The sequence below is a fragment of the Artemia sp. Qi Xiang Cuo genome, chromosome 15, assembly GCF_049724085.1.
Source record: "Artemia sp. Qi Xiang Cuo chromosome 15, ASM4972408v1, whole genome shotgun sequence".
NCBI lineage: Eukaryota > Metazoa > Arthropoda > Branchiopoda > Anostraca > Artemiidae > Artemia > Artemia sp. Qi Xiang Cuo.
Genome location: NC_142808.1, coordinates 55,688,776 through 55,698,453, shown reverse-complemented (window position 1 = coordinate 55,698,453; position 9,678 = coordinate 55,688,776).

Below are 9,678 nucleotides of genomic sequence, written 5' to 3'. Positions count from 1 at the left end.
TTTGTGTTTTCAGTAAAGTGCTAGTTTTTTATAATCCTAAAAGCATAGGGAAACATAATTAGTTGGTTTATTTGAACTAGTTTGATTGATATATATATATTAGAGAAGCTGTGAAGTAATAATTTTTGTCCGTTTTAAGTTTCAACTTCGCTCTTTACTTCCCACAGAAAAACTTTTTTTTATTAATCACACGTTAGAGTAAACATAGCAATATGTTTAGCTTCAATTGGTAATAAACTATGACATTGGGGATAACATGCCCCCCCAGTCCCTGGGGAAAAGTCTGTAAGTTATGAATTTGGCCCATTGTTTACGTATAGAATTTGTTATTGGGAAGTATTCAGACACTTTCTGGGGGGAGGGGGGAATTTTCTGCCATGAAGACTCCACGGGGAGAGTTTTCCGTGGAGAGGTTAATCTCTGGGGGGGGGGGGTGAACTTCCCTGTGGAAATTTTAGACGAGGGCAATTTGCAAGAATTCCTATTCAAAATTGTTTTTATTTGTCTTGCTTTATCGTTGCCGACTCAATTTTACACGTGGAGATGTTAAGGAGAATCGTCCGGGCGAAATTTTTACCGGGTTGGAAATGTCTAGAGTACCTCTCCGTAGGGGGCGGACTTTCTACGGGAGAAATTCTCCATAGGAGTGTTCTACGGGATAAATTTTCCATTGGGAACTTTCTGTGGTAGCAACTTTCTACTAGGGTTTGGGGTGGGGCTATTTGCTGGAAAACTTTTTCGTGGATGAGAGGATTTCCGGTGTAATTTTAAAGACATCAGAAATTAATGTCTTTTTCAAATGAAAGTGCGCTAAGAAACAAAAATTCTCTGGAATTGTCCGCAAGGAATTTTCATCTCGAATGGAATTGCCTGGAAAAATTTTCAGGGGAGGGGGGGGGGGGCGGGGTAGTTAAAGTAGAAAGAACTTTCCATAGAGGAATTTTCCATGAAGGAAGAAATTTTCAAGGAGGGGTAGCCGTTTTTTCTGGTATGATTTTAAAACGTTCTGAAATTAAATATAAAAAATAGGTTTTTTTCAACTGAAAAAAATGAGCAACATCAAAAATTAAAACGAGCAGAAATGATTACGTATATGAAAGGGGTTTACCCCTCCTCAAAACCTTGTTCTTTACGCTAAAGTTTGACTTTTTGTCCCAATTCCTTAAGAACGGCTCCTGAAACACAAAGGCCGCTTAATTAAAATAATAAGATCTTTTTAATTCTATAAAAAAAAACTTTTGCGTTAAGAGTTATGTCGTGAGGAAGGGGAAACCCTTTAATACACGTGATATTTTTTGTTCGTTTTAGGTTTTAATGTTGCTCCTTAATTTAAGTTAAAAAAAATTTTTTTTTCATATTTTTTTTAGTGTTTTTTTTCCTTGAATTCTTCCTTCTTTGAAATTATTATTTGAGTGATTAAGAAAAACTATATATAGTACTGGTTATGGGTAATACATATGGTAATGTATACTAGTAACATATATAATATATAGTGGTAATAAATATAATATATAGTGGTAATATATATAATATATAGTATTGGTTATTTGTAGGTAACAAACTGAAAGTAAGGAGCGATGCGGCTCAATAATAACCAAAACTAAGAAAAAGAGTTTTAATAACAATAGATACATTGAAAGAATCAAATTTTGATTCTGATTCAAAATATGTAAAATTCATCAAATTTAATGGTACCCGTTAAAAGTTAAGAGCCTGAGAAAATTTGCCCAATTTTTTTTAAAAAGGGGAAAAACACCTCCAAAACTTCAAGTGATCTTAATGAAAATTATTTTATCAGATTCAGCATACAAGAGAACTCTTCTGTAGAGGTTTCAACTTCCTATGTACAAAAATGTGGACTCTTGCATTTTTTGCCATTTTTGTATTTTTTTTTTTTCTCAGGGGTGATCGTATTGACCCAGTGGTCCTAGAATATTTTGAGAGGGCTCATTCGAATGGAAGTTAAAAGTCTTAGGGCCTTATCTAATTGACTAAAAAATTTTGATCAATTTCATTTCAAAATTTTGAGATAGCCATTTTATTCAGCATAGTCAAAAAATCTAATAACGATGTCTTTGAAGATGACTTAACCCTCTACAGTTTCCGAGGAAAGGGCTTTGAGTTATGAACTTTCTCCATTGCTTACATATAGTATTGGTTATTTGGAAGTGAAAAGACGTTTTTAGGGAGGATTTTTCTGGTGGAGGTGGGGAGTTCACGTGGGAAGATCTTTTCACGGGAAGATTATTCCTTACATCAAAATGTAAGGAATAGTGCACTTTTAGTGACATGTACTTCTAAAGTTTCCGCCACCATGCGCCAGAAAATACTATTTTAAACCCTCTACTCGCCTGAAATAGATATTTCTGTTGCTTCACGCCTTTTTTTAAGTTTATTTTTGTCGAAAGCAAATTTCACGTAAAAATACTCCACCGTCCTCCAGGGAAATTCCCCCAGGACAATTCTATTCTAGCTGAAAATTCCGCCCAGAAACTGTCTTAAGGGCGATATCAGGGGGAAAATGTTTCTTGCGCATTTTCATTTGAAAAAGCCTTTAATTTCTGATTGTTTTTAAAATTAAGCCAGTAATCTCCTCTGTGAAAAAGTTTTCCTACAAAAAGCCAGCAAAAGGGTATTTACCAGCAAAGGGTGTTTTTGAGGGGAGGGGTACAAAAGAAACTTTTAACAACGCATCAAACTCCCCTATGATTTCTGGGTATATTTCTGGTGTATGCTGTTATTCTGTCAGTGAAAAAAACTTTAAACCCCAAAATGAGCAGAATTTATTCCGTACAGGAGGAGGAATTGCCCCTTCCTTATCCACACCTCAAGGTCAAAGAAACTACGAACTGTGCTCAAAGGATAAGAAAGTGGGTGTTCTAATCCGTTTTTTAAATCCAAAGGGATTGGAGACCAACCAGCTGCGTGGGGGTGATATTTTTCGGGAGGGGGTATTTTTTGTTTTTTTCTAGGGGGCATTTTCTATGGGGGTTTATTTTCCACGGGTTGTATTTTCCGGGGGGGGGGTAAATGCCAGCCACCGAAAAAGGACAAGGCAAGATAAAAAGCGCTAATATCTTTAGATGCGTCAAACGAGGCATGTTCAATGTCGATTAAAACCAGAAAAGAACAGAAACGTCTAACAATAAGAAAAAAGGAATTGCAACTAATCAAGTGAAGAAGAGAAGGAAAAAATCAGAATTACTCGTCAATATACCTAATAGCAATTAAAATCAAACCTGCATTAGGCTGGACTCTTATTACCTGGATGGGGTTGGAGTAGCTTAAATACAATTGGCTTGATTTTTTTGTGCGGGAGGGGAGGGGGGTCACTTTTTTGGTTTTCTTTTTAAAAATGTATATTTTCTAGTTTTCTTATAAATCTAAAAAAGAGTTCAGCTAAAATTGAATATGCAAATCCAGCTTATAATGAACAAAAATATTAAATATTTATTACAACATTGAATTTACAATAAAATTAAATTTTGAAATGATGGGCTTTTCAGCAGCTGATATCATACATCAAATATTTAGTTTAATCTTATTTCTTCCCAAAACTGTTCAAAACAAATTTAGTTTCACTACAAGCAAGAATTTAGCTAATACCTCCTTTTCTAACTGTATAAATCTAAACCTACTGCTTCATTGAAAGCGAATTATATTACGAATATTCCCTTTTCCACTTATTAGAGCATTGAAATGAAAATAAAAATTACACCGCCCAAATTTTACATATTCAATTTTATTTATTAAATGCGTTCATAACTTGTGGCAATTAAATGTTTCTCTTTCTCCTTGTACTATAAAACATTGCATTCAGATAATCAGATGCGTACTTGTACAGAAATTTTAGCCCATTTTGCAACTGCAGATGTGGGTGGTTCTGACAGATGAGAAGGTGAACATTTTTGATGAAATCAGATTCCAGATCAGGTGTCTAACCTGTTAAAAAAAAGGGTTTTGACTATAACTGGAATAGAAATTTGCTTAAAATTTTTATAATTTATAAAATTGCAAGGCCACTTTATTTTTATTATTGCTTTAACAGCAACTGCTAATCACCCAGTAAGAAGAAGTAAAGTTGAGCTGTTGATAATGAAACACTACAGGGTGGTAGGGTAGACTAGAGGTAAAATTCTGAAAAATATTGTATATCTAGAATTTTGTAATTGAATAAATTTTAATTATGCGTTAAAATGTTGCTTACACATATGCACAAAGAAAAAAGGATTTATATATGCTCAACATGGATACATACATATGTATAGTACCGGGAGCCCGATGGTATCGCCGCCAGGCCCCGGCACGTGGCAGGATTATATGTATGGATTTTTCTTGTTGCTTGTCTTCTAACCGCAGACGATTTGAGACAATTTGCTGTCTTTTTATACTGCAGTCTTGTCAAAGATATTTGATTATTTAAGCAAGTCTGATTACGACGATATCTACTAAGCTTCAAACTTGGTTTTCTTTTTTAAGGTTTTTGAATTGTTGCAATCCCTTGTTCAGATATATACAAATATTTTTGCAATTATCTGCCGCCAGGCCACGGCACGCGGCAGGCATCTATATGAGGACTCTCTTTTTCGCTTGTCTTCTAAGCGCAGACAATTTGCTGTCTTTTCATACTAAAGTCTTTTCAAATATATTTGATTATCAAAGCAAGTCTGATTTCTAACAACGATATCTACTAAGCTTCAAACTTGGTTTCCTTTGTTAAGGTTTTTGAATTATTGGAATCCCTTGTTAATATATATACAAATATTTTTCCAATTACCAGTTTTTTGCTCTTTACGATATGTAATGTCTTTTCATACTGTTTCTTTTCAAAGATATTTGATTATTTAAGGAAGTTCAATTTCTAAAAACAATTTCTACTAAGCTTCGAACTTTTGGTTTAATTTTTAAGGTTTTTGAATTGTTTTAATCCTTTTTTGAAATATATGCAAATATTTTTGAAATTACCAGTTTTTTCTCTTTCCGCAATTTAATGTCTTCATACTGCGGTCTGTTCGAACATATTTGACTATTGAAGCTAGTCCGATTTGTAACAACGATATGTACTTAGCTTGAAACTTTTGGTTTTATTTTTTCAGGTTTTTGAATTGTTGTAATCCCTTGTCAGATAATCATCATTTGAAATAATTGAAAATTTTTGTTTTCTTGGCCTTCCTACTGACATAAAGAAGTTGCGTTCAAAAAGTTATTAGTTGACTAATAGCTGGTTGGGTTCAAAAAGGTTTTCGTTTTTAAGATTTTCGAATTGTTGGAATCCCTTCTTAAAATATATACAACTACTTTTGCTCTTTACGCAATTTAATGTCTGTTCAAAGACATTTGATTATTGAAGCTAGTCCGATTTTTAACAACGATATGTACAAAGCTTGAAAATTTTGGTTTTCTTTTTTAAGGCTTTTTGTTAAGATCTTTTTTAAGAGAATAATCATTTGTAATAATTTCAAATTTTCGTTTTTTGGGCCTTCCTACTAACACTATAAGCCGTGATTTCAGGCTCAGCGGGTTCAAACACGGGTTGTTTTCGTCTAGTTTCTAGTTTTTGGTCTAGTTTCAGCGGGTTCGAAGTTTTAACCCCGTGTTTAATGCACTAGATGCACTGATGCACTAGACGAGAACAACCCGTGTTCCAACCCACTGAGCCGTGAACAACCCGTCTTCGAACATGGGTTGTTGTCGTCTAGTGTATCAAGTGTTGTGCATTAGTGCATCAAACATGGGGTTGAAACTTCGAACCCGCTGAAACTAGACCAAAACTAGAAACTTGAAAGTAGACAAGAACAACCCGTGTTTGAACCCGCTGAGCCTGAAAACGCGGCTTATATAACTGGATGCATTCAAACCTGAAAGCTTAATCACGAAGCGAGTTGATTTTATCAAACAAAAAACAAACTAATTTTTAAATTTTTAGGTATTTTTTTTGTTTAAATTAAAGCATTAAAATTATTGCTCAGGCACCGTAAATATTTATGCAGTTACTTAATAAATTTAGCGATACTGAACTGAGCTTTAACAGTTTTTCAACTTTTTTAATGTCAAACAGTTCGTGGTAACAAACTGTAAATAAGAAGTGACCCGGCTCAATAGTAACCGAAACTCTAAAAACCGGAATTTTGATACCCATAGATACATCAATAGAATCATATTTTTATGTTGATTTCAAATATATAAGTTTCATTAAGTTTAGTTTTGCTCATCAAATGTTAAGTGCCTGAGAAAATTTGCCTTATTTTCGAAAAAAGGGGAAAACATACCCAAAAATTCATAGAACTTTAATGAAAATCACACCATCAGATTCAGCGTATCAGAAAAGCCTATTGCGGAATTTTCAAGCTCCTATCTGCAAAAATGCGGAATTTTGTATTTTTTGTCAGAACAAAATTCATGATGAGTGTTTATTTGTTTGTTGTTTTTTTTTTTTTGATTTTCCTAGGGGTGATCGTATCGATCCAGTAGTCCTAGAATATAGTAAGAGGGCTCATTTGAACGGAAATTAAAAGTTCTAGTACCATTTTTAAGTGACCCAGAAAATTGGAGGGCAACTTGACCCCCTCCCACGCTCATTTTTTCCCGAAGTCACCCAATCAAAATTTTGAGATATCCTTTTTGTTCAACATAGTCTAAAATCTAATAAATATGTCTTCGAGGATGACTTAATCCCCCACAGTTCCCAGGGGAAGGGCTGGAAGTTATGAACTTGGCCCATTGTTTACATTTAGTATTGGTTAATGGGAAGTATAAAGACGTTTCAGGAGGGATTTTTTTCTAATGGGGAGGGGGGTCTCGGAGGAGGCGGTTAGAGGGGAGGATCCTTTCATGGAGGATGTTTCCTTTGTGGAAGGGAAATTTCTATGAAGGGGCGCCGGATTTCCCAGCATTCTTTAAAAAACGATCTGAAATTAAATAAAAAAACCAGTATTTTCAACTGAAAGTAAGGAGCAACATTAAAACTTAAAACAAACAGAAATTATTACGTATATGAAGGGATTCGCACCCTAGTCAATACCTCGCCCTTTTCGCTAAAGTTTTTTTTAGTAGTTTCAAAAGAGCTATCTATTCTAATTAACCGGCCTTTGTGGTTCAGGGGTTTGTGATTCGAACAAAATTCGAACTTCAGCGTAAAGAGCAAGGTATCGACTAGGGGACAAACTCCCTAATATACGTAATAAAACATACGAATATAAAAGTTCGTTACGTAAGTTAATTCGTAAGTTACGTCAGAATAAAATTTCAAGAAAGCCATTTAGCCAAAAAAGTAAAATTAATGTTCAAATTTCGTTTTAATTATTCATGTACGGTGAGCCAAAATCAAATCTGCATTAATTCAAAAACGTTCAGAAATTAAACAATAAAACAAGTTTTTTTTAACTGAAAGTAAAGAGCGACATTAAAACTTAAAACGAACAGAAATTATTCTGTATATGAAAGGGGCTGTCCCCTACTCAATACCTCGCTCTTTACGCTAATGTTTGAATCTGTCACACAACTTTATTTTTTAAAACAATAAAAACTTTAGCGTAAAGAGCGAGTTATTGAGGAGGGGACAGCCCCTTTCATATACGGAATAATTTTTGTTTCTTTTTGAGCTTTAATGTCGCTCTTTACTTACAGTTAAAAAAACTGATTTTTTTTATTTAATCTTAAAAAGACTTTGCTTATATTTATAAGAAAAAAAGTTCGGTAATGATGTTTTTCATATTTGGCACATTTTTGAATTTTGATTACTTCAGACAATTTAGCAATGACCTTTGGTTTAGCTGCCAGTATTGGTGTTGTCATAATTGGAGGTGGGGAGACTGCTTGCCCTCCAATCCCTTTAGATTCTTAAAAAGGAAACTAGAACTTTTTATTTTTAATCAAGTGACCTCTTTTCAGTTTTAATAACAACTTCTTCTGTACAAAGTGCCTTGGTCATAAGAAAAAAAAATACATTGTGCCTAAATCACTTATTACTTAGGCAGTGCATTGCGCTGCCTATGATTGGGTCAACTGTAGTGTGTGTTTCATCAGAATAGTAAGTCATCTAGAGCAACTGTGGCTAAATTTGAAAACGAAGATTTCTTTTCCACATTTTTTATTTCGGGATTTTGACGAATATCGATGCTAATATCAAAGAAGAAATGATCTATTAAAAATATCAGGTTTGTTGAATTCTAGCATTTATTAGTAATTTCTTGCAATTCATTTTATGCTCAAACATTTTATGTTTTGATTTACCAAGTTTGTATTTTTCGTACTGTGTTATATTTTTAAACAGCCAATCATTTATTTGTTGCATTGTGCCTCCAGGCAGAAGTTTGATGTTTCTATCTATTGTTGCGCACTTTTTGGGTAAAATTCTACTTCAGCTACTTTTGGCTATCTTGGAAAGGGGCTACTTTTGGAAAATTAAACTTCCAGGTATGGGTCTACAGGCTAAATTATGTCCCGCAAAGATATTTTGAAGTACATATCTCCATGCCTTCTCCCTTTAGAGGGTCCTGAAATTTGCCTACATGACAGGTCTCTACCTATTGAAAATTTGATAAAACAATATATTATCTTAATTTTCAGTTATTGTTTCTTCTTCTCTGGCTTTAGTTCTGAAAATGCAATTCCTGTTGTTTGAGTAGAATTTTAAGCCATATCAGTAGGCTATTTTTTTTTCAAAATTTAGGAAATGTATTTGCATATCTTTAAAACCTTATATATTGGGATTAAGCAAAGGGTAAAATTCTACTTTCGCTACTTTTTGCTATCTTGGAAAGTGGCTAGGTTAGAAAATGAAAATTTCAGGGATGGGTCTACAGGCTTAAGTATTTCCCGGGAAGGTATTTTAAAGTACATTCCTCCACTCCTTCTCCCTCTAGAGGGTCCTGAAATTGGTAAATTTCTACCAAATCATATTATTGAGTTAGGAATAAAGTGAATACACCATTCAATGCCTTTTTTATGCTGATTACAAATATAATAATCATTTCTATTGGAAATGAATTTCGGCCCCCCCCTATATATGCCAATTCAGGGTTAGGTTAGGTTGTAGAAATATATACCCTGAATTGGCATATATAGGGGAGTGCTAAAATTCATTTCCCATAGAAATGATTACTGTATTCATAATCAGCATAAAAAAGGCATTGAGTGGTATATTCACTTTATGCATAAGTCAATAATATGATTTGGTTGAAATTTACCCTGAAATTAGCCTACATGACAGGTCTACCTATAGGAATTTTGACAAACAACATTTTACCTTAATTTTCAGTTATCAGTTTCTTTTTCTCTGGCTTTAGTTCTGAAAATGCAATTCCTGTTATTTGAGTAGAATTTTAAGCCATATCAATATTTTTTTCCAAAATTTAGGAAATGTATTTGCATGTCTTTAAAACCTTATTAATTAGGATTGAGTGAAGCTGAAAACAATTTTGTTGTACAGTACTTCATTTAAGCAGAAGATCTATTTTGCAAAGTTTCAATTTTATAACACACAGATTTTAAAGGTCATCAAAGGTCAGGACTATCTAGAGGGAGAAGGAGTGGAGATTAGTACTTCAAAATACCTTTCCAGGATATACTGTAGCTTGTAGACCCATTCCTGAAAGTTTCATTTTCCTAACCTAACCCCTTTTCAAGATAGCCAAAAGTAGATAAAGTAGAATTTTACCTCAAATTGAACAAGTAGAA